Consider the following 26,823-nt stretch of genomic DNA (forward strand, 5'->3'; position numbering starts at 1 on the left):
AAAAGCATATCAACTATGAAGACAAGTGCATAACAAAATAGCCTGAAAAAGAGGAAGGAGTGATCTTCTGCTTTTTAAGGGACACGATTCTTCAACAGTTTATTTCTTATTGGAAAGCAGTAGTGGAAGCAATATTTTCTTGCTACTGATTCCCCAAGCAATGTCACTCCCCCTTTTCACATCCTCTTTGTGCCTTATAACAGATAGCAAAGCTCTCCAGTCTTGGTTTAGCAGGTCCCACATGTGGCTGTGTGAGTATCTCAGCCTCCCTTGCAAGGGTGAGATGCACTCTGTCTTGAATGAGTTGTTGTCCTTGCTGTCTCTGAGCCTGGAAGGCATCACACACTTGAAGGCCAGGACCCCTGACATGCTGGCCCACTGTTTTGCATTGACCCTCAATGCAAAACAAAGGATGAATCAACTTGTTAATACAGATGCACAATTGCATTAGCCACTGGGGGTTACTAATCCTGAATTTTTTAGCTGGACAGTTCTTTACAAATACATTGACAAAAAATGCTTAGGTTTTTGATGGGGATAGGTCTTGGATAAGCAAGATCCTTTTCACTCTTTGGCAGACCTGCGGAGTACACCTTCCTTTTTGCAAGCTGCTGCCACTGCCTTTCAGATCTGGATAACCCAGGTCCATTGACAGCAGCCTGTGGCTCAGTGATGGTTGTGTGCATGTTAGGAATATAGTGCTGGCATTAGAAGTGCCTTGTGACACAGTGGTAACTTGATGCCCCTGACCGCAAATCTGAGTGCAGCTCTGTGCACTTAGCATTGACCTAGGGTCCTCTTAGAAGTGAAAAAYGCTTGACTGGAAAGTCCCACCACTGGGCCGTATCCTCCATCAGCTAGTGTGCTTGCTGAGCAGTGGGTGCCTGCAGGCGGGTTTCCATCGGTTCCTTTTATATGCTCAGATCATTCTGCAKTTCAGGTTTACAATGTGCTTTTGGGGGTAGGTTAACTGCCTTCATAGGAGGCCTTTCATCACTGGTTACAGTGACCTGCTAGTTCCTTGAYGGGTTTCTCTGGGAACTCTAAGGACCTTGCAAGCATTTATTGTGTGCCTTGTCTGCACACAAGCCCTGATTTGGGGCTGATAAGGAGACTCTTTATACTTTACTAATTGTATCTTATGGCACCTCAATGCCTCTAGCAAACTATGGCGCCTCTAGCAAACCCGTGACTTGACTTGACTTGACTTAACTCCCTGGGATAGAAGTGGAAAGACTGCACTCCAGCCACATTCCTGTTCTTATTTTCATTTTTTCTGCAGGGTACTGATCAATYGGTCAGGGCACTGCTTTTGATTCCATGGGATGAGCATGGTGTGGAAAAGTCAGCCAGCTGAATAACTTGTGGGCTTGGGTAGACCTGAAGAGGATTGTTCCTTTGATGCTGTATGGTGTGCCCTAAGATCTAGAGAAGTAGAGGAGGTGCTCATATCTGTTTTTTTTGTTTGTTTTTGTTTTTGTTTTTTTCCCCCTTGGATCAGTCTTTAGGGAATTCTGAGATTAGTGTAGGCATGTCCCTTATGTGTTCTTGGGATGTCCCTCTGACTCTGGTTGTATCTCTGTATCAGTAAATCAAATAGTACCAAGGCTCATTCAATTCTTCCTTTCTCCAGAACAGGAGGGAGGGATTGGGACAATACTGGTGGTCTGAGCCAACAGAGAGTGTGCCAGACACAAAGCTGACAGTTAAACACTAGGAAGGATTGTGTCTGCATAGCTATGTCCTTGCTCTGGCACTATTTAATTCACTGGTATAGACTTATAAATTTCCATTTAATTCCAGTGAAATGGAGATGAACAAGCTTTCTTCCTGAGAAGGCTATGAGTGAGGACACAGTGGTGTTGTGAGATACACAGGTATTGAAGTGATGAGCATCAGGAGGTACCTGTGGTACAGAGTTGAAGGTCATAAGGGTCAGCTACTTTTTACAATTTTTCTCATGGAAAGTGGGCTCAGTATGATAATAAATCACACTTTGATCCAGTTCGATTCTCTTTTAAGTTCCAGACAAGAAAGTGCTCTTTAGAAGTGAATGAAAAACAAACAAGACATGCCAATGTAAGAAAGCAATTTTATTATCACTGTCATTATAATGCTTATTACAGACAAGGAAGCAATTAAGGAAGAAGATCCCAAGACATTTTCAGGACACCACATCTTTGCCAGTTCCCTTTTAGTCTATATACCGGCAGCAGAGCATGATGTAATGTTGGCAAGTCCCGATCTCTTCTTCCGTGACACCACAGTCATCATATCGGCATATCCCCCCTCTTGCCAGGCACCAGGACGTGTACCAAGTCAGGGGCACACCTATCACTTCTCAAAAAAAAAAAAAAAAAAAAAAACACAGTGAGTTGGGAAATAGGTTTATTGAGATACTGCCGTGATATCATATCATAGCACAAGAAAGACTGATTCAGGTGTGATAGTGGGGGTGCATTTGTGTGTGGGAAAACTCAGTAGGAGCAGAGACTGCAGCCYGTTTATACTTCTTCTACTAGATTTGAGTGGACCTCAGAGTAGAACATAAATCAAGATATTTCATTAAAAAAACATTTTTTTTTCTAATGAGAAAAAGAACATATTAATCTCCTCTCCCATCTTTTCCCTTTATCAAAATCTGAACTTTTTGAGCATATCTATGCTAGTAAAATAGAATTACTGAAAAAAAGCAGGACCAGGGCACAAACACTGGAACTTCATCACCCTCACTGTGAAATTCCTAGCACATCTCTGGGATGGGTTTGGTCCAGGCTAACTGCTACTCTCCCAAACAGTTCCCAAGTACAACTGGGGAGCTGGCATGGATCAGAAATTGCTTCCAAAAGGTACTTTGGACATCTGTTCTGGAGGAGAAGAGAGTTTAATAGGGCAGACACCACCAGACTGTGACATTTGCCCATTAGGGCTAGAGAAGAGGCTCTGGGACTACTTAGTTTACTAGTATAGATATAGTCTTTCCAACACTGAATAGGCAAGTTTAGAAGATGTAAGGGTCAGCAAAGACCCGGCCTCTCTCCTTCTCAGATTGCTCTGGCTGGCACTGTGATGGGCTCTGAAGTCACCAACAAAACTCAGGTACTTAGAGCCAAATGTGCTCAAATGCTTTGTTCAAGCAGGGACCAACTGTTTGTCCAAGGGTCCTCTGAGATTGATTTGCAAGTGACTTCCCTTCCCACTCTTCATTCTCCCGCCTATCATCTGTCTGCATCTCTTCACAGAAGTTTAGGGGAGAGACTGTTCTGCTTCTAGTTAGTTCTGGTTAAAACAGTGTCACTCTTCAGCAACCATGACTAGAGACTGGACAGAGGATGACAGTTCTCCCCTTCTACCTTCTCACCCGTAGTAGAAGGCATTTTGCTACTGACATTGCCCTAGCCAGGATTTTATCTTGAAATTTCACTGTGATTCACTTTACAGTTGTGATAGGAACTGCATCTTAGGGTGAAGATCAAGATAATCTTTTTCTTCTTTCTCCCAGCCACCAGGAAGTAAACCTGCAGTGACAGCTCTTGCTTACCTGCCATGACCAGGAAGGTCTCAAAGAGAACAAGTAGAGGGTAGAAGATTTTCATGGCTAGAGACCACCTAGTAAGGGGAGATAAAGACAATCCGTTAGCATGCTGATGAATGAGATGAGATGTATTTGCTGTTCAGATCTACGTTTTCCTCTGAGCTACTTGTGGAGGGTCTTTCTGTGGTCACTGGAGAGGAGTAGACACTTCTGGGGTGTATTTCACCTTATCCTAAAGGCAATGTCTCAGCTGGATCACGTGAGCTGCACTTAGAGAGTCCATCTGCCTCTTGTAAGAGGAGCCAGATGCTTATGCACAGACACTTACGTGCAAGACATTTGTAATGAAGTCCATCCCATGAGTGCATAGCTGCAGAGGAGCGGCTGGGAAAGAGCTATTGGGGAAACAGGAAGTTTCATCTTGCAAAATGTTAAGGCTTCCAAAATGCATCCACTACCTATTGGTCTGAAATTAGTTAAATGTGTCCGTCAACCTCCTCACTCCTCCAAAACTCTCTCATTCCACAAAAAAAAAGACAGCTGAATAGCTTTAAGTCTGATTATATTCTGATGCTGGTGGGACTTGGGTTTTATCAGACTTGCAGGATTACACATAAAACAGACAAGTTTTATACTTGCTCCAAGTCAGGTAAAGTACAGAAGTCAACCTGTCCCTCTCACATGCTGCTGAGTGTCATTGGCATCATCTCTTCTGTTTTGACTAGGATTCTTATTCTGGGCCTTCCAAACATTTTGTCCATTTTTTAATTTCAGCAAATCAGCATTTTTATGAAAGAAATCCCTGAAATTTAGGTAGGTATAATATAAAATTAATATTTTTTTAAAAAGATAAAGACAAGAACTTCAAAAGTTACTTTATCTTGTGAAAAACAGACCATTTGGAAATCTACTGAAAGACCACTTAGCTATAACTTTAGATCATAGAATAACTTTGCTCAAATGGGTCCTCTGGAGATCTCTGGTTCGACATCACTTAGTCTGAAAGTAGGTCCAGTTTTGGCAATGGATCAAGTTGCTCAGTGTATTGTTCAGTTGAGTTTTGACCATCTCCAAAGTGGAGAGTCCCCAGACTCTATGATTTTTTTTATTGAATCCTAGTGTTTCTGCTGTGGTGTTCTAGACAGGTATGAACAGAATGATATTCATATCTCTTGGTTTTATATCTGTCGATTTTATATTATGTGTTTTGTTACATAACACATTCATAAACATATTTATGTCTTTATATATAATGTTATTTTTTATATAAAACTTTACTCTCCAGCTGAGGTTTATTGTGRTAAGCCTTATCCTCTGCATTTAATGTACCCTGACCTTTATTACTATCACTTTTTCTGTCCAGGATAAGCCTGAATTGGGATCTTTTGTGATAAGAGATATTTCATGTACATGTAGAGGATATAGAGGTGTCCAGCATGGAAACTGATACCAATGAATGAGAGTTACCAAGCTGGAGGTACATAGTAGAATCACAGAATCAGTAAGGTTGGAAGGGACCTCTGGAGGTCATTAAGTCCAACCTCCCCGCACAGCAGGGTCACCTAGACATGTTAGACAGGGCTGCATCCAAGCGGGCCTTGAAGATCTCTGCAGAAGGAGACTCCACAACCTCTCTGGGCAACCTGTGCCGGTGCTCTGTCACTCTCCCAGGGAAGAAATTTCCCCTCATGTTCTGGCGGAACTTCCTGTGCTTCGATTTCTGCCCATTGCCTCTTGTCCTGTCACATGGGACAACTGAAAAGAGTTTGTCCCYGTCCCCTTGACACCCTCCCTTCAGGTGCTTATACACATTGATAAGATCCCCCCTCAGTCTTCTCTTCCCCAGGCTGACTTTAAGACCTATGAGGAGCTTTGCCACCCAATGCATCCTCTGTAGCAAAAGGTCACTTACCAGCTTCTCCTAGAAGCTTATCCATTTCCTTCGAGTACTGTCAGGAAGACACACAAGAGTGAAGAACCAGGTCAGTGAGAGGAAGGGGCAGAGCAGGGAGAGGACAACAGCCTTTGGCCCGGTTACCCAATGTCATTTCTGTTCCCCAGAGTAGTGCTGCCTGCAATGCCACCCCGTATGTCCATCCTCCCCCAGAACTCAATTATTGCAGAGAATACTTCTTCCTCTCGCTATTGGCTGGGAAGAGCCATAGAATCACAGAATGGTCAAGGTTGGAAGAGACCTCTGGAGACCATCCACTCAGGCAGGGTCACCTAGAACAGGTTGCCCAGGATCCTGTCCAAATGACTTTTGAGTATCTCCAAGGATGGAGACTACATGACCTTTCTGGACAACCTGTGAGGCATGTGTCAAGCCTTTTGTTTACCACAATTACCTAGTTACCATGTTCAGGAGGCCAAAAGTGCTGAAAGGGATGGACATGGGCAGTCTGTGTCCATAGACATCTTTGTTCATTAGCAGAGAAGGAGCCTCCATTTCTCATCTTTGTTCTATTTAGTAGGATTAAACATTTGTTTATCTGGACTCTTAGACACAGAATATGGATTTTCATGCCGATTTTCCAAGAAAATTCTGCACGTGTGTGTGTGTGTGTGTGCGCGCACATACATGTGTGCCACTTGCAGATGAATGAGCATGAAGGTGTATCTGTCCCTAGATGACAKCTCTGGCAGCTTTTGAATGAGTATGATTGCATGTGATGGATTGAGAGTGATCTCAAAGACCTCTAAAGTTTCAGCTAATTTTGTGAACTAGACACAGCAAGAAGAGCAGGTGCATATGGCTTCTCATTTTATTGGCTACAACAGATGTATGGCAAGGAAACTTTACAAATACTCTTGCTGCACAATTGGTTTTGGGTACTGGTAGTGTTTCTGCCTCGTTAGTATAATAAATCTTTCTGGACTAATTCCTTGCATTTCAAGGTTGCTCTTTCTGTGCTAATGTGCTAATGCTCTGAATCCCAAGCTAGCTGCAGCATGTCTCCTCAACACTAGACAGTGCCCATAACATGTCTGGAGAGAAGAACCCCTCGTCCCACAGCATTCTCCCAAGAAGGATTTCCCTCTGCTGAGCACTCATGCTGATGCAGACCCTATCTTTCCCCTTGCCCCAAGGAGGGAAGTCAGAGTCCTTGTAGGACTCTGTTGAGTCTGCTGGAGGAGAGGAGCTGGATACTGTCAACCTTCAGTACTTTTGTGGACCACATCTGATGCCTTGGTTGTGTTTTTGCTGACTATGGGGTGGTGGGACAGGGAACTAAAATTCATAACTGGTGATTATCAGAATCCATGGCTCAGTGGAAATGTGGTTCCTSGCACATTACATTGTCTTTCCTTTTTCTCTCCCTTTGATACCTTTGTCTTCCAGATTATGAAGTACATGTTGACAAGGTATTTTTCTCAGCTTGCACTGACCTTTAAAAGGTTCTTCTTTTGCTTCAACTTCCAGATTTGGGACTCATCCACCAAACTGTTACCAGAACAGACCAAGACACTCAGCTCTATCATAGGCATTTTTGGTCAAAGGAGATCGAGTTATATGGCTGTAYTTAATATAGAACAAGAAGAAGACTTCTTCATCCTTCAGATGTAAACTTTTTTGCTTCCAGGCTTTTACTTCCCATTTGAGCTCATAGATCATGAATGTTCTCCTTGTTTTTTTTGTTTTTGTTTTTTATTTTTGTTTTTTTTAAGCATTTCCACATGCCAGAGCAACATGTTTGCATGTCTCCTTTGTTGAAGCAGACCCTTAGACTACTGCATATGTCTCATAAATCCACGTTTGTTGGGGTCAGAAGATATGAATAGTGACATTAGTCCAAGGAGGGTCTATCCAAGCATTCTGACCTCCAGAAAGGCTTTTGTGTGCCTGAAAATGTGTTGGTTTTTCTCACCTCTATCCGTTGGCCTAATTAAAGAGATCCTCCTCCCTCCTCAAGCCTTTCCTTGCCAGTACATTTAGACTCTGGCAACAGCTACAAGTTTTTTTTGGGCACTGACACAAGGATAGCTGATGCAAGCTGATGCTGTCCAGTGAAGGAGAGAAGAAGACAGCTTAGCCCCTCAAAAGGATATGCCTTCCCTTCCATAACTACCTGGGGAGTGTGTGCAGCAGAAGTAGGTGTTATGCATCGTCTTGTCAAATGCTTACTATATATAAWCATATAATTCCAAAATATATCTTGATTCAAATCTCCTTCATTTACCTCAACTCAGACAAATTTGACAGGAAAGAAATGCCAATCAAATAAACATTCAGGACTGGCATATTGCTAGTCATAATCAAGTGGTTTTATAGCAGAGAAGCAATAGTTCATTCACTTATAGGGATGAAACATGTTTACTGAAAAAAAAAAGTTTATGGAATTACAACACATCACATGTTTGAGGTAGCCATATATGAGCCTTTTCAGCATTTCTTTTGCCTGAAACGTTACTGTGACTGAGCTTTACTCATGAAAGTATTCACACAACAAGAACATATGTTCAAACATTTACGCAAACATAAACTTGTTAACAATCAACAGTAGCCTGGAAATGCTTGAGCTCTCAGCCAGTCAGAAAAGATGTGCAATATGATAGGTATTTGATAGAGCTGGAATATTCCCTACAGCTGAAGCAGCTCGTAATCTACACCTGTATTAAGTGGACAGCATTCAAAGAAATCATCATGCTCTTCTACCATTTCCAAAACTGTAGTAGTTGTGTGCCTTTTTAGATACACTTACACAAACACTTTGTTACACAGATTATGCATTTTTGTTAAGTTCAGCACAGAGATGTTTAGGCCTCTAAATCCAGCTGCAAGGCCAGTAACAAGTACAGCTATTCAACAGTAACATCAGGGAGGGGTAGTTATAAAAAACACACTGTTTCTATCACTTTGATAGAAGAAAAAGACATCATTTTACAAAAYGGTCTTGTTTTTCCTCATCCAGAATTATCCAGGGTGGTTTGATTTAAGCCTATTTTGGAGTAAGTGTTGGATGATCTCATAGAAGTTTTTCTCAAGAATAGCTTTCTCCACAAATAAATAAATAAACAAGCAAATAAATAAGGCTTGTGTCTGCTGGTCTAGCTTTGCACAAATAACTGTAATAACCAAAAATGCATGAGATCTTTGTACTGCAGACAGAGGAAACACATCTTGAGAGGTGCTCAGCTCCCCAGGAGACTCTTTTTGCTGATAAACAGGTAAGGAAGAGTCGAGCACATTCAGAATTTCCTGGGATTTGTCTTACTGTGTCTGAGGAAGGTGAACAAAGACTGTGATCTGAAGGAAGAAGTCAGCTAAAGATTTCCAGTTGGAAGGCACCAGGGCTTTCCCACCATAGCCCACTTCCATCGCTGGGGTTGTTGAAGGAGCACGGTTCTAGTGCTGAGCATTGCAGTGTGCACCAGCAGCCTCAGGGGCCTCAAATGCCAAGGGCAGAGTGATGACAACCACCTCCCAGAACACTGTAAAGTTTAAATAGGCATGAAGCCAAAGTAGCACAGTATAAACCACATAGCAGGACAAAAAAGGAAGGGAGGTAAAGTATAGATTACAAGAGGATGTGGTTTCCAGGAATATTATAGCTATGTTTCTGTGGATTTCTGAAGGGAGTTGCAAGAGAAAGACATTCTGCCTCTTTCCATATATATTTTTTGCTATACTTGTTTATTTAGTATTTATTGTTTTGGTTATGTAGAGGAAGAARCATGCTGTCTCAAGTAAATTACACTATATGTTGGGAAAGGTGGACAGCTTCTTTACAACACCAGGAAGAAAACTTGCTTGTCTTCTCATGCATGAATTTCTGTGGGTTTCTGCAACTCACTGAAGTTTTTATTGCATTTCTTTGCAGCATTTCCATTCTTTGTGAGGACAAAGTCCCAGCTGTTCTTGCAGACRTTTGATTTCTGGAGGTATGCAATGACCCCCTTCATCTTTACAAATATGGAAGTTTGATGTAGTGTCTGGAATGAAAAAGATTGAAGTCTAAACAGAAAACATCATTACATCAACATTTGAAGCAGTCGTACACTCATACGTGGAAAGTTTCATGAAGTTCTGGTTACTCTATCTCCAAAAGGACACAAGGAAGGATCATATGGATAACCAAATCTCCTTTAAGAAAAGGAATTTGTGACTTAATAGTTTAGAAAAGAAACAACTGAAGGAGGAATATTATAAAAATCTGAAAAAGCTAGATGGGGCATGATTACTCATTATATTGGTAATATCTAAGTAGATAGAAATGAATGAAGTTATGAGACAAAAGGTTTTAAAACAAACAATACCTAATTTAAGAAGGAAAAAGCCAGTGAGAACTTTTAAACACAAAGATACCAGAGTCTAGAAGTCCTGACCTTTAAATTCTTGAAAGCAAGGAGACTATATCAGGTTGCATGATTATATAGCTGTGATGTTTATTATATTCATTTTACACGCGCACTCACACACACTCACACAAACATGCCAGTAATCATACAGGAACATCCAGTTCTGGCCATGGTCAGATGTAGGATGCTGTATTAGATGAACTTTAGGTCTGATTAACACAGTTTGCATAAAACATATAATGAAACTGTAGAATTTGTTGACTATTGAGGAGCTCCAAAAATAATCCAAAATAGGATTAGACGGATTCACGGGGTATAGGTCAGTTGGAGCTTTGTAAACACATCAGTGTGGATGCAATTAGAAGTCTCCCAAGAGATGATTATAGAAAACTGGAAAGATGTATCAAGGAGGGATCAGTCTGTGGGGCCCTGATTTTTTTTATTTTTTCCCTGCATATCTGTTTTATTGGAGACAGGATGTWGGGCTACGTGGCATTTGTTCAGCACAGAATGATAATTATGTTCTTGTGCTCCRTGCTACCATTAGTGCAGAAACAGTCTGATCCATCTGTGTAGGTGGAAGGAGATTGCTTAGAGTATTTGCAGACAAATAGAGTAAGAATGTTTTCCCTAACTTTTCTAATTGTCTTTCCAAACATTGCCTGCTCAGACAGGGTTTCCACACATACATACCTATGCAGCAGGTTTTCTGATGCCGAGAGCAAGTTCCAAATGCAATAAAAGGCTCTGGGCAGGCTTTTGAATGGAAACAGAAACCATGGTAGGCAGCACAATGTAAGGTGTCTTTAGGCAAGCCAAGACCTATAGAAAGAATGAGATTCAGTCCATTTCTCATGTTTTTCTCCCTGCTGAAACCCCATGGACTCCAGTCAGAGCTCTGTTACAAATGCTCCCAAAGCCAAAGGCAGCCTTTCCAATGATTTTCAGAAGCCTCATGGAATGTCATAGGACTCCAAGGAAGTTCTTTGTACAACTAGAGAAGAAGGTAGCTATTGATGGAGAGTTTCTGATTATATTCATGTTGTGATGGGTAGGAACAGGGCTGCAATGCAGCGGGCAGGTCATGCAAGTGAACAGTAAGGTTCTCCTACACCCAGAGATCTACCTATGACTTAAGATCAAATGATGGTATTTGACCAAGTTAGCAGGGACAACAGATTTGTCTAGTTCCTTCCTTCCCAAAAGCCTTTCTCCAAGACAGAGTGTTTCATTGGGTATGAAGAAAAGCTAGGCTAAAAGCACAGTTAGTAAATGAATCAGCATCAACAGGAGGGCTGGTAAAGTGGAACCAGCRTACTCAGCAAACTAAAGACAGCTTCACTGGCGTTGTTTAACTTCAGCAATACAGGAAAACACTTCTACCCCTCTCCTACCATACACAAAGGAAAGGACTTGTGACCTTAGGATAAGAAGAAGCAGATCATTTCTGTGGTGCCTTCTTTCATCAGTGCCATAAAGTGGCATAAAGAGACTTCAGAGTCATAAGAGCCAGCACCCTGTACTGCTTTCTGTGAGACAGTTCTGGTTTAACCTCTAGCCACTGCAGGTTGACTGCTCATTTCTGGTTTTGCACTGAGAAATAGGAAACAGCTTTCATGTAAGGAGCATGGAGAAGTGTAGACTGCACCATTGCACAAATTAGTTGTGCTTCCTATGCAACAAGATTCACTGCCTCACATGGACAGACATTGATGTGGGTCTTGTCTCTTACCTGGAACAGCCTGAAGGAGGAAGAGGAGAACAGTCATGAGGTGGGAAGAGAGCTTCATGGTGGAAGGTCTCAGCTGCAGTGTGGAGACAAGCCACAATGCCAGAAGCTTTGATCAGTGAAGAAGGGCGCACTCTTGCATTTATAGGTCTGTGGGAACTGACCGGGCGATATGGGGGACCTTGGCAGTGGTGAGTGTGGAAAGCAGGCCATGGAGCAATGAGTACATTTTGACTGCTGCACACGGTTAAGCCTGAACAATGGCAGAAGGTCACAGAAGCAAGCAAAGAGGTAACTTTACCTCCCTGCCCAGTCACTGGGAAGGCTTTACTTCTCAATACTGACCCATCTGGAGACCTTCATTACTTGTAAACTTCAAAATCAGATTACTCAAGATGGTTGGTAATGGACAACTTGGGGAAAATCAGCCATGGTTTTGATGGGAGAGAAGGCAAAGATYTGTCATCTAGTAATAACCGAAGATTCTTGGTGAGGTTGAGTTAGCAGAGGGTCTAAGTTACTGTTGAAATGTTTRCAGTCTTTGTATATCCCTTGCTGTATGGAGTTCAGGTGTGATTGTCTCTGATGTATATCTTGTGGTAAACCACAATAAAGCATTGAATCTGCTGGTTTAGGAGACATTAATAAAGCTATCATCATGCCCCAGCAGAAAAGGCAGCTGGACTCCCCTTCAAAAAGGGACTTGTGCTGCTCCATGAAGGAATTTGACATAGTACAATAGAGCGTAAATTCTTTTACCAGGACTTCCAGGACAGTCCATGTTCACTTTTCTACAGAGTGTCAAGAGTGGACCTATCTCAGCTGGGCTGCTGGACCGGCTGGGTCATTCTCCTGCTAGAACACATGTTGGATGGAAACCTTTCAAATAATAAAGGAAGCTAAAATTTTCCTCTGCATCACTATGACTTACAGACTATTGTATCATAGAGTGGCCACTGTCAAGACTGCCACCTCTTTTGAACATCATTAAATTGACATAGCTATGATTTTTGTGGTAAATTCAGTCCTGCTTGTGTCTGTGGAGCATGCTTAGAGGGAATCAGTGGATGGAGTCAGAATATCTCATTGTGGGATGCCTGATGGGGCTTCAGTGGGAGAGTCCTGCTGCTCAGTTCAGCCAGCGTGATGTATTGTCAGGGCACAGCAGCAGCAGAAGTTTGRGGTTCAAGAAACAGCTGCAATGAAAACCTAGACATTTGTGGTTTCTGGGGTGGGAGRCAAGGGTTTTGTTAACTGGTGCATTAATTACATTTAGTAGCCTGAGATGTCTTTGTGAGCTTGTTCATTGCATCAGCCTCACCAAATTGTTACATCGTTACTGACTGCATACTCAGTGCTCCTCACCTCAAAAGAGAATAACTTCCTTCCAGCCACCACAATAGGTTACTTCAGCCTAGTGGAAAAGAGCAGGGGACTGTACACCACCCTCCTGCTGAAGCTGTATCTTTYAGAAGCCAGGGAAGAGAACATCTCTAGAGTGGAGTTGTTAGAGGCCTCATATTGGATGGGAAATCTGGTTCTCCTCTCAGTTCTTGCAGCTATCTTTGTGTGTTAGCCAAAACTGATTTGATGAATTCAAGGAAGAAGAAAATCATTTGAGAGTTATGATTTGCAAAGACACTGTCTTTGACCTAGGAAATCCCTTGGAGATGGATCTTGGGAAGCTGGAAGACTCTTCAAGGCAATTATTGCTTGGACTCCTAAACTCCATTCAAAGTTGTGCTTGAATTCTTTCCTGGCTGCAGTTTTCAGCTTCAGCACATCATCACTATGCCAGCAAGGGGGGAATAGACGAATTCTAGAGGAGGGAAGTGAGAGTAGAGAGGAAGGAAGAGGGARGGGTAGAGAGATGTTAAAATCAAAAGGACAGTTCCTCAGCTATGTTAATTACTTTGCCCCACCATTGATTTAAAGTATGTTTGGATATACTTTATTCATTAGTGCAAATAACTGTTTTTTTTGCCAGACCCTAGGTTAAAACTTCAATCTAAGTAAACAACTGTTTTTCTTTCTGAAAATATTAGTTGATTTGATATGAGGAACTCAATTCAGTTACCCAAATATATATGCCAAACTCCTTTGAGCTGCCCTGGGGCACCCAAAACATCTCGTGGGACAAGCAGATATGACATAGGACATCTGGGACAGGCTATATRTGTCTAGAGGGTCAGCTGGATGCCATGCACATGGCCCAGCATATTTAAAATGATAGTAGACACCTATGTGTGGGCACCGACTCAAGACCAGCTGTGATATTCAGCTCCAGACTTGGATATCAAGATGTAGGCCTACGCAATGGATGTGTCTGCCYGGATGTAAGATATTTAATGAATGGTTCCAGGACTCAGATCACTTGATTGACTATGCTGGGACCATATGAATGGCCGTGCATATATGTAGAAAACTACACTGTAGATATATTTAGCTGGCCAAGTCCAAAGCTAAAGGCATCTACTATCATTAGTGATGCTCCAAGGATCCCATTTACTTCTAGTTCCTGCTCCATAAAGGTGCAAATCTCCCATAGCTCTGTGTGGTATCTGTCAGCCCAAAGTGGATGTCAACACCTTTGATATTACAGGGCCTCTCAAATGACTGTGTGGGGGCAACTGGATAAATTCCCAAATGTCCTGCTCAACCCTGARCTTCTAATTGTGATCATTTTGTAGGAAAACAAGGAAAAAAAATAGAATGATCCATAAGCTCCTGCCTTGTGTTGCAATGATGATGATGCAAAATAAAGTACTTCTGCTAGCAAGGAATCCTGACCAAAAATTCTTCCTTGTCAGCTAGGTTGCTCCTTCTGGAAGTCAGGAGACCTGGATTGCTGTTCTTATTTTACTGGGTGCGTGATTTTTCATATCAAATACAACTGGGTCAAGAAGGTAAACAAGCGTTTTTCTTCAGTAGCTGATAGTCTGAAAAGGAGTAATGATAGATTTAAACACCCCGGAGAACTGAAGCTAGGTCTTTCACATCCTGGCTACAGAGCTATCAGAGAGAAAAAGTAATACCTCCCTGAAAATTGTTTCTTACATATGAATTGCCATGTTGCTGTTCTTTTAGTGAATGAAAGTTGCATTTACAATTTGCCTTGTTGTAACAAAAATCTTATTTTTGGTGAAGAACAAACCTAACCCTAATTTTCATGCTCAGTTATTTCTTTTCAGATGGCCAGATACATATGGACTTAAAAATCTAGCTTGGGGTATCTTGATTTTTTTTCTTTTTTGAGACTAAGCTAACATACCATTGAAATACAGTAAAGCAAAGAGTAGAAGCTACTTTTTTTCTAATTCTTCATATTTTCTGTAAATCAAAATAATTAAATCATCCACATCTGTGACTTTGGACAAGCTAGGAATATTTTATAAATGATTTTTCTATACTTTTATTGAGTCATCATGACAACTGATAAATTACAGCAGAAGTTTAATAAAATATTAATTAAAATAAAATACAATCTTTATAAAATATGAATCCTCTTTTGTGTGAGAAACAGAAATCTTGCACATTCTCAGAGCAACATGATTTAATTAGCTATTAGTACTTGTAGTGGTTAAAAAAGTATTTTTTTCCCAAAACAAGTTGCTCCATCTAACAGCAAGAGAAATTATTTTAGAAGAATAACAAGAAAAATATACATTCATCATCAGAAATTCAAAGCAAAAAAAAAAAAAAAAAAGATATATATTACTGAGGCATCATAAATGACCCTAAGTTAAAGAGCAGAGAATTCTTTGTTGCTAAGAACACTCCTTCTTTTCCATTTCTTTAGCTTTTAGGAATATAGAATATTTCTGAGTATCTCTTACAGCACTTGTATTTTTTATAGAAGCAGCTTCCAGTCAGATACTCATTTACATGGCAGTAATGTCTGCAGCTGCCTCTTCTCAAACCACACTGGATAGTGTCCATTACATGGAACGTCCTGCTGTCTGCACATAAAATAAATAAATAAATAAATAAATAAATGCAGATGAGAAAGGATAGGCGTAAAATATTATCGGATCAATGAGTTACCGGCTAGGTTGCCAGCAAGTAATCTAAAACCCGTGCTGCACACATAATTGAGTTTCTGGATGACTCCTCAAACTGGAAAACAGAGACAGCTTTGATTTAGACKGAAGTGATCTGGGACTTTTCCAAGAGTTTGCCGTGAGTTGAAAAAAACAAAATAAATTTATTTGACTCAATATGAAAATTTCTACTCACATGTTGAAATGGAACTTCCTGTACTCTGCAGGTGCAAGACACAGAGAAAATAAAAGTTGAGTCTTTAGAAACCCTTCGAGAAGTTGTGCTGCCTTAGTTTTATCACAACTTTCAAGTAGCGGAAAAGGTCAAATTTCAGCCTATGYTTTGTGTCTAGAAAACAACTGAGGAACAATCAGCATCTCCAACAGAAATATTGCCCACATTGTTTTCCATCCAGAATTATTCAACAAATGTAACCAATATCTGCAAACGATTTCAGGATRTTGGAAGATACAACTTCAGGGCCAAGTTGCTACAGACGTCATACAATCATCAAATTATTATTTTTTTAACTATAAGATTCTAGGTCTACTCTGGGGTGGCTAATGGCCTACAAAAGTAGGTCTAAAACTCTCTTCTGCTGGTCTTTGACACTGCYGTAGCCAACAGCAGGGTCTTCAGAGAAAGTCTCTCATGATCTTCCCTATTGTTCCTTTTGGATTAAACAATTAAATTGCAGGGCAAGGCTGTGAAAGCAGGAGTGGGTTTCAGCCATGTGATGGTAGGTGTCTCCATGTGAGGTGGATGGCTGAGCTCCTGATTTTATTAGTGGGTGTAGGGTTTCTGCAGCCACAACGCAGTCATCTAGTGCCTGATCAGGCCCTGTTGGGTATGAAGTTTGGCCAGTCTCACACCTACTTGCCCTGCAGACATCTTGATTACTCCAGATAGCTCAGAGTTTGCTAATAGATAAGTGCCTGTTGCTAGGCAGACTAACCTTGCCACGGCTAGTCAGGGCAGTCAGTGGAGCCTGGACTGCAATTCAACTCGCCTCTAATTAGACATGTCCTTGTAAGCAGCTGAATAGGTTGTCAGACTCCACAGACTGCATTACCTCTGGTCTCCACTGAGATATCTGCATATAGGATCATAGAGCCATGCGGGATGGGGTATGGTATGCTTCTGAGCCTCCAGCTGCTCATCCAGAAGGACACAGGTCTCCTGCTGGGTCTGTTTTGCATCTGCCACCTGGTGAGGTTATCTCAGGCATGCCAGCACATCTCAAAGGTTGTAGGTGCCTATATTAGRCTGTGAAACTCCAGAGACTGTAATCCTGTCCTCAGTCTTTCACTTAACATGTGGGTTCCCCAAGTATGGAGGTACTGTTTATTCCAGAGCACTTTCCTCTCCTGCCTRACTTTGAATAGGAAGTTCTCCTGGAACCTAGAAGATATTCCTGATGGAATTTACATCCCAAACTGAGAATCTGTGTAAAGAGGAGCACGTTACTGGGGATTAGATGCAACATTGTACCATAGTAAAGGGTTAGCCTTCAGGGAGAAGGTGAAAGACTCTTATACCTGGATCCTGGAAAACTGGTCCTGTTTGCAGAAGTGCAAAGGTGAGTTTAGAAAAAAATAGTCAGGCCATGCTACAGACTGACTTATTTTAAGGGGTAAACAGAACAGTCTATTGTCAAAGAGAAAGTTTACAGGATAAGAGTGTGCTTCCTAAACCARTATGCTGCCTGCTTATGGTGACCTTCAAACTCCCTGGCTCCCAGTCTTTATCATTCCATTATATAGGTTGCTCTTCATTTTCGAAGGAGTCAGAGGAGTTTTTATAGTTTGCACACTGAAGGCTTGTACCTATATTTTCACAAGCTCCTAAGTTCAGGCATTTTTGGACAGTTTTCCTGAAATGTCAGGATTGGTTCCTTATACCCTCCCTTGTTTACCTGGAAAATGCTGGAAAATCAGGAAGAGAAGAGCAATCAGAAGGTATGAGGACATCCTCACAGCTGAAGTCTGGTCTCAGTCTCAGGGAAGATACACAGAAAAAACGTCTTTACTGAGCAGTCAGGATTCCCTGTGTTTATGTAAGCAGGCAAATAAAAATGACAGAATGTCTCTGTAAAATCAATAGTTCCATAAAGTTGCCCTAACTCATTAGCTCACACTGTACTTTTGTGGGACATGATAGCAAAGGATTCTCCATGAATCCTTAAAAATCCTGTCTGTAACGTGTGATGTGGGTAGTGGAAGAGGAAGGAGTGGTTCTAAATTAGGGTGAGATAGAAATATCTCTAGAAACCCCTTTTTATGCTAATGATTTGTATGTATGAAATGTATGTATGTATGAAAATCTCTTTTCTCTTATTCAGGTGAAAGGTGGGAAGCTACCAGTATTGGGAGCGAAAACCTTCTCTTTGGGAGTGCTCCATCTCTCGAGGGTCAGGGCAGCCTTGAAGCATTGCTGGTGCTCTGAGATGATGTTGGAAGAAGGGAAAGGAAAACAACCCTCTGTCTCAGGAGGAGAGGGCTATGCAGTGGGTTGACCCTGTAAGACCCATCCAGTAGGAGAGGAGAAGCCTACCTTGCTGAACTCTTGTTTTAGGATGCCCAGTCACGGGCTGTTAAGGGCACTACTAATAACACCTCTGTCTGATTAGGGACTCTGCGAATCCACCATCCTGTCTGAACGGCAGATGATAAGGGAGGTACATGGAGTCATGTACCCGAAGGGCTGGCAGGGGTGTCACAGAGCATCATCTTATAGAGAGAGGTAGGGGGGTATTGAAGGGAGCCTCAGCCACCCACTTGGATGCCTGAGAGTGAGGGAAAGGGGTTTTCCTTTCCCCACTCTTCTCCTGGGGCCTTATCTCTGTTTTCCTTCAGATCTTCTCTTTTCTTATGCACGCCTTTCCACCTCTGAATCCAAATTTACGATCTTCCTAATTCATCCCCTGCATCAACAGAAATATGGCCCAAACTCACACCCTGTACCTGTCCCACCTTGCTCTCCCCACCTTCCTACCTCKCAAGCCAAATCTGCCTTGGATCTGATCTTCAGTCTGCAGCTGAAAGTACAGGTCTTGGCAGTGGCTAGGTAAGTGTGTCTCCCAGACCCTGAACTTGCTCATTTTATTTTCAGACACCCTGGAAAATATCCAGGTGGTTAGTGAACCCATTCAAGTCAAGCCAGTACAGATCACAGGTCATTTTCCATCCCTACTCTTATGTCCCTGAGAGCAAGCATCTGCCTGTCAGCAGAAAACAAATGATACTGCTATGAAGAACTCATGCCTCAGAGGAAAAGTAGCAGATTATTAAGGAAAATTATGCTCATTAATTCTTCTCACATGGTTCTATTTTGAATGTGTCATGCATCTAATGAAAAACATATGCATCAATCAGAACTCATGAACCTGAAATTCTTTAAAGAAAGGTCATTTGGCTTTATGAAGCATTTAAACAAATGTATGTGAAAATTTCCAGAAGGTCTTTCCAGGGCTGAGCTAGTCCCACTGTTCTCCCACGCCTCAACTCTTCAATGTTATAAACTTCTCTGAAGAACAATRTGTTACAGCAATCTGGAACTGATTGACTTATTTTGTGTTATAGGCGCCAGGACTTCATATTCTTGGAACTTACTGAATTATTAAAAATWCCATTTTGCTACTAAAAAAGTAAGACCTTGCTGTCTTAGCAAAGGCCAGCACTATGAGTTCTTATACCTTTGCTTGAATCCATTGTTCAAATTCAGAATGCTCATTCTGTTTTTTTTTCAACAGGTCAAATGCTTGAGGGATGCCCATAAAATAGAAATGAGTATTTGTCCAGTCTCTCCTCCAAGGAGTCCTAGACTCCTTTGTTTCTGTGTAGTCTAGAGCTACTATACTTTAATATCTTCCTCCAGCTAAGGATTTCCTCCAAATCACTGGAGGGTGGGAGAATATACAGAAGAAACATTGCTACAAGTTTCCATGTTCCTAAACTCTTCCCTGCGTAACTGTGACTGATCACTCTTGGAGACTGGCTATCGAGCTAAATAAACCTTTCATGTGAGCGAGTGCAGCCATTCTCATGTTCTTGTCCTGAAATAGCTGTTGGTAAAGGATGTGGAGCAAGCAGGGAAAGAGTCTTCTACTGTGGATAAATCTAAGCATCAGTCAACTTTGAATTGGATCTGAGCTGGTGGGAGGTATATATAAGGAAGTTAGCGAGCAGATCCCATGGRTTGGCTTGCTCTCCCAGACCATCAAGACTTAAATGACAGCTCATATTTTATCTGGCAAAAAGAACTTATAACAGTCAGGCCTCAATAACCACCAAAAAGATGTTMTTGCTTGGAAAGATGATTAGAGAACAGGGTTGAGTGTCCACTGTCCAGGAGAGGACTTTCTAATTTACAAGCAGTTTGTGAGTCTATGCTCTGAAGCTGCAGTTCCAAATCCCACCACTGAAAGCTAAGCAGGAAAGGGCAACCTTTTCCCATGTGGGTGACCCAATTTATGTTCTTAAATATATGCTGAGAGACCAATTCCAAGCCTGTTTTTTCAGGGAACCTCACAACACTCACTGTTTTTAAAAGAGTAGATGACAGTCAAGAATGTTATGTTCTGTAGCTCAGGTGCTGGCATCTCTTGATTGTGGCATCTCAGCTCACCAGGCCTGCCAGTCTGGACAGTGAAATCTTCACAGCAGTGACTGTGTTCAACTGTTGGTTTTACAGCATTGTGTTTTACGAGTCTCTTTATCTTCCTCTTGTTTGAGATCTGAGCTGAGGATCCCCTGAGTCCCAGCAGTGTGGGACTGGTCAAAAGAGCGCAGCAGTGGAAGCTGTCACTCCCCTCAGTGACAGCTATGGAAGATGAACTYCAAAGACTTTCATTCTAGGTTGTGTACCTAGAGCATTTTATTTGGAAGTAGCCAGTAGAAAATTCTCATCCCTTTTTATAGATGTTACAATTGGTGTCTGCTCCCAATTTTAACAGAGACTGCTCTGGGTGCAGTATTTCTGGGCATCACAACACAAAAATATCTGTTTCAGGCACACCAGCACAAATGCCTCTGCTTCAGGTAGTTAGTAAAACTGTGGTAGAGAYCAAAATGCAGTTATGAAAGGACAATTTGCTGATAGATGACAGTGAAAGATTTGTCTTCGAATACTTTAGCTGAACTCTTTGCTGTGCCTTTACTGATGTTGGGAGATCTCCAGCTGAACTAGAGCTACTGCTCAGCTCTCTGCATAGCTGCAAACATATTTTTAAGAACTTTTTTTAATACGTGTGTTTGGTCTAGAGGCAGGCATTCCTCACACTGGGTTCAGAAGTCACTACTTAGATCCTCAGGAAAGGTATGTCCCACCAGAAATTGCTAAAATATTGTGCTGTTTGACAGGCTACGAAAGCCACAGAGTCTACTTTGCCTTGCGTAGGTTAAAAGTAACATTTGCTCTACTCTTTCTAATGCATAACATTCCTTAGTGAAGTGTATATAACTGCATTTGTCTCATGGTTGTGTATTTGTTTTCCTGAGTGTGAGTGTAAGACACAGGGAAGAAAGAAGGATATCCTCTTGTGTCTAAACACTAACACATCTGAGGTGACTGCGATGGAGATAGAAGCCTGACTATCCATTTCTGATCGTTCTTTTCAGTACAATTATGGGCGTTCTTCTAAGATTAGTTACATTATAATAATCTCTGCTCATTTTTCTAATCCCTTTACACTGCTTATCTGCCTAGAAATGCGTTTCAGATGCTCCTCCCTGCCCCATAGTTTTAAATAACTTCAAAACATTGCTGCCTTTATTTTCAACTAATATTGTTGCCTTAAACTAGACATAACTCTAGCGAAGACTTTTTTCTCTTCTTTGGCTTTTCTGTGATGGACTGACAAACATGTTTATTCAAAGCACCTCATCCACAGTACAAAATATATCTGTTGTTTACTGCCYTTGTGGATGGGATACCCTCTATCTCCTGCTTCTGCTTTTTTGGAGAACCTGTGTTTCACCATAGAGTATATGATAGGATCAGGGAGACACGTTAGGTACAGATAGTCAAAGCTTATAGATTAGTGACCAGCACCCCCAGTTTTGCAGCTGTATATAGAGCTGAGGACAAGGGAGATTGAYGACACAGCTAGTTTTCAAAAAGATTTGTCTACATAGAGTTTGAATTGACCAGCAGTCATACAGAAATGGCAGCTAGCAACATAGTTTCTCCTTTGGAGCAGAAGAAACCAGTGTCATTTATTTATGCTCCTGTCTCCATACATGATATTTATTGATGTTGTTCTGACCCAGTGGCCTTGATATCAACAATACAAACCTTCCCTTCAGTCCGTGTGCATTGTTCTCTGCCTATCTGGTTTCTTTGTTAGCTTTTCATTTCAAATTTGTAGGCGCCATTGAGTCTCCTGGGCAGCTATGTGGCAGGAACACTGTTTATGTCCACTTTCAGGCATTCCAGGGAAATGGATGTAATAAAGATGTTGACAACAAAACTTAAGCTGACTCAAATTCCCACTGAAGCCAAGGGGAATGTTTCAGCTCTTAGACAGGATCCAACTGTATACTGTTAGACTGGAGCAGGAAACAGCTTTCTAATTCTGCAAACTTAAATTTAAGATAGCAAAATACGGCCCTGTTGTGTTTAATGATGAACTGGAAGTGTTTTCCTTTTTTTCATGGGAAATGAAGGAGAAAACTAGCACTTCAAATGTGTTGACAACCTGATGGGGCAAGCACGCTTTCCCAAGAACCTTATATTCAAAATCATTCTCTATCATTCCATTGCACATGAATGCCTTCACTGTCAGGCCATTAGTGTTTCTAGGATCATAATCCCCTTCAAATTATTATCAGAAATTTTATCCTAGACCAGAAAATAATCTTTGCATTTGTGGATATACTCACTTCGGAAAAGGTCTTYTCTCCAGAGTACCAAACCTTAACGACAGAGATCTTGGTCGCTTATACAGCAGCTTCAGTGGAGGCTCTGTAATTTTCCAGAGAGGTCTAACCACCTCTCCTGACTCGTAAACAGCCCTGTGATTGTTCAGGGGAAGTGGTGCACAGAAGCATTTGTTGACAATTTTGGCCAGAGGTTACACTGTATACATTAAAGCAAAAAACCTGCTTCCAGTTCTTCTTGGTCCTTGAAGCCCTACCAATACTGAACCATCTGGCAACGAGTTGCCATCTCATTCTACCTTGGTGCCTCTGCAGTAAGGCTGTTCCCTTGCTTTTTGCCATGAGGAGCCTTCATTTACTCTTCTTTGTTCTTCCCCTCCTCTCTCAGACTGTTCTAGGTAAGAAAGATGTTTTATACGTATCAGAGAAAAAATATTTACAAATGTGTGGGAAGCTACGCCCCCTGTCCAACAACCAGTTCTGCAGCTAATCTGTGACTGAGACTGAAGAAAGTCAGTTACCCTCTGTATGTTCAGTAACTCTTCATACTCAGTATTGCAGCAGTCAAGGGGAAAGACTGTTTCCAGTTCATCCAGTTTACCAGTAGACAGGAGTGATGGAGATTCTTTGATGAATTTAGCTCAGTTGGTTAGAGCATGGTGCTAGTAATGCCAAGGTCATGGCTTAGATCCTCATATGGGCCACTCGCTTGAGGGTTGGACTAGATGATCTCCAGAGATCCCTTCCAACCTTACCAATTCTATGATTCTGTGATTTTGAGCAGGGTCATTTTAATCCCTGTTTTAGTCATTAGCCTTGTTAAGATAAAATGCTCATGATCAGGATCTTCTTTTGTGACTTCTAATGGAGTACATCTCACTTTAGATGCATGAAAATGACATGCAAGATTCCACTCACCCCACCTGAGATATATACAGTTTAGAGCCTGTATCTGAGCCAGCTATGTAGTCAGTGTTAGCTCCAGAGAAAGATGTTCTGGCAGAGAATACAGAGAACTAGTTCAGATGAAGAGATTTGTACTGTTGACCTCTAAGAGAGGTAGGATGAAACCATTCTCAGTTGTCTAATCTAACATCATCTAGTTTCCCTTTAGAGTCAGTGGAAACACGGGGGCTTCTAGAGGAGAATTCAATCTTGTCCCGAGGTATGTGTCTGAGGTAGGTGGGATAGTCAGTCTTTGGAAGATGGTTGTATCTCTTTCTTACTCTAAAGAATATAGACAAACCCTTCAGTGATTTTTTTCCCTGTGCTAATAGAGATTTCCCATACACTAGTGTCCTTACCCACTTGCTTTACTTATGACCTAAATTAACAAAAGCCATAACTTTAAAAATGTACTATATGGATATCAACCTTACCAGCTTGTAAGCTGGGCCATCTCTTCTGAAGGAAGCATTGAAAGCACTGGGTATTTCCAAGTATTCCCAGGAGCTGCCTGCATCCGTGCTGCAGTTTCTCAGGAATAACCATGCAGAAAACATCAGTTATGGAGGTGGAAACTTATTTCTCAAACAGACTGATTTCTCCTCAAGTTGTGGAGGGTCTGGTGGTAGGAGAGCCCTGAAGTGTCACAGTCACCTCCTCAGCCTTGGGCCTGGCAACCTTAGAGGTCTCTACTAGCCAGTTCTCACCTTGAAATCACAGTGATGGCAGATATCACTGTGTGCAAAAGCAATGTTGTTCAGCTGCAGAAGTGAATTTGCTGAGGGAAGGTGTGGGATACAAACAAATCATTTCAGCACCTGTTTTCTTTCCAACAGAGAGAAAAAACAGCCAAGGAATCCTGTACTTCACCTTTAGGAGAGGTTCTGGCATGTGTCCTCCTGAGAAATGTTTGTCCTATGAAATCACTGTGGCTACATGTCCTGGAGCAAGGACATGCTACAGAAGAGCTAGAGCTGTCTGAGCAGCAGACAGCGATGAGGGAGAACCTTCCTTCTACCATTGCGTGAAATGGAAATTGGTTGCTTTCCCCAAGCACTGATCCAGATTTGTGTTATGGTAATGTACATTAATAGAATTTGATTACGATTGGGGTGCAGTGTCTTCCAAACTAACTGAAAATCTGGCTCTATTTATAACATTATGAGAGTTTGGAAAGGGATGTTGGGAAGGAAATGACATGTTTCACTGAGAGATTTGAAATTTTCAGTATCTATCAAACTATGATATCATACAGATACGGACACATTCTGCTTGAAATTGATAATGAAAATGATAAGGCCAGGTCCAGAATAATGTAAGATAGCTACATATATRTTGCTTTACATATATGTTGTAACACTACTAAACTACATGGTTATGTTATTTTTCTATGTGCATCTTTTCAAGACACCCCATTACCTTCCTGTTGTGTCAAATGATACACAGATATATCCATGTATGGAGACATCTATATTAAATCTTTGAGCTGGGTCTCACCCTTAGGAAGGATTCAATTGCCTGAACATGCCCTAGGGCATCCAAGATATCTGCACGGGACACAGATCTATGGGATACTCAGACCCTTCTGGAGGAGCAAATAGAGACCAGGCAGAATATCCCAGAAAATATCACTGAATGCCTGTGTTTAGACAGCTGGATCTCTCCCATAATGTCATGTGATTRGAAACAGGGCAAGTACCAGATCAGAAGTGATGGCGAGAGGTGCACTTGGCTAAGTACTCAGCATAGAGTACAGATATTCAGAAGGAGAAGCTGTATGTGATCAGATCTGAGGCTGTATTTCCAGAAAACTGTTGGAGAAACTTGAAATTGAATAGTCTCCCCCACCCCAAACAAAAAAGAAAAGATAGAATTGCTTTTCTGTTGTGAAGATTGAAGGGAGATATAGTAACACTTTTCAAGCACATAAAAGCTGAAAAATGGCTTCTGTATGTCCGCTGCGAGCTGGGTGGGGTGAAAAAAGCTTAAAATACACAAAAGCAATGCACATGAAGTGAAGACTATGAAATGTAGAGATATTTTTTGTTGTTGTGGGGAGCAGAGAGACATCTTTATCACTGGAGGCCTTAAAAACAGGCTGTGGAGCAAACAGCTTGCAGGGTTCAGCTGATTTTGCCCTAGGGCTGGAAATACCAATTGCCCAGCATCACCTAGCAGACCCTTCCCCAGGCTGCCTCCTCCGCTGCAGTGGAAGAGCTGCCAACCATCTCACGATGACGCTGCCCCTTCCAGGAAGGAAATAATCTGTATTTCCAGCCCGGCCTAGGGATGGATGGTCTCTCACAATGCTAAATGCATCTCCTGACCCCCATTATGTCCCTTCTCCCTCCCAGTCCTGCACCATAGTAAGCTTCCTCCAGCATGTCACTGGCTTTGCAGCCTCTGCAGTCCATGAGCTAGTTCATGGCTCCCTCTTGTGGGAGGCTTGAAATGGGAAATATTGGCAGAGGAAGAGGCTGTAAGGTCATTCTTGTGGACAGTGGTTGCTCAGAGGGAAGAAAAGATAGGTGCCTGGCTCTTTTCTACACCTTCAGACTTGCTCATTGTCTATGCAGTCAAGGTCAACCATCTTAAGCATAACTATAAGTATATCCACTGMAGAAAATATTTACATTTATTGAACTAGCACTAATAACATTCCTTATTTGCACACTATATTTTTATTTACATTTATTAATGATTATTTCATATTTTTATCTTCTTTCAGTAAAGATAGTAAGAACAATAAATTCTGTATTGCAAGTGTTGCATATTTATATTAAACTGTTTATTTTCTTAAGAAGAAAAGAGCCATACTAGGTGATGGTGTCAGAGCTCTCATTCTAAGGTCTTTAACATGCTCTCTGGGACAAGCAGGAATTAYGTGCAAACATGTCAGAATTTGTAACACTAGATGGAAAATAGAGCAGAAAGGAATGATGAAAGATGAAATGGAGRTGGAGCAAAACCAGAGATAGGTTGAGTAGAAAACACCAGATTGAAAGGGAAAGGAAATGGGAGTCAGAACGGTGGAGGCCCTGCTACCCTGCCTGTACCTGGTCCTAAAAGAAACTCAGATGAAATACCACATTAATGAAAAACGTAGCAATAGCTACTTTTGAGAAAACAATTGATGGATTTCCAACAGGTAAAGGTCTTGTTGGCAGAACATATGAGAAAGAGAGGCAATAGCCAGAGGAAGGATTAGTGCTGGAGCCCCACCACTTCCAAAASCTCATCAGCACAGCCCCATTCCCATCAGCCTCCACCACATCCAGGCTGCGGGCAGGAACAGAGCGAGCCAGGCAGGAGTCGAACCTGCAGTCTCCTGATCCGTAGTCAGGCGCGTTGTCCATTGCGCCACTGGCCCTGGCCACCACAGAGTCTGTTGCCCC

At 41.7% G+C, this 26,823-nt stretch overlaps 1 non-coding gene across 1 annotated transcript; it reads right to left on the bottom strand.

Annotated features, from left to right (window-relative positions):
• Positions 1–26,725: 26,725 nt before the first annotated feature.
• On the bottom strand, positions 26,726–26,798 carry TRNAR-ACG (transfer RNA arginine (anticodon ACG)). The gene has a single exon. It is a non-coding gene; the product is annotated as a tRNA-Arg (tRNA).
• Positions 26,799–26,823: the final 25 nt, after the last annotated feature.

The sequence above is a fragment of the Rhea americana genome, unplaced genomic scaffold (genome assembly GCF_003343005.1).
Source record: "Rhea americana isolate MKP2758 unplaced genomic scaffold, rheAme1 scaffold_240, whole genome shotgun sequence".
Classification (NCBI taxonomy): Eukaryota; Metazoa; Chordata; class Aves; order Rheiformes; family Rheidae; genus Rhea; species Rhea americana.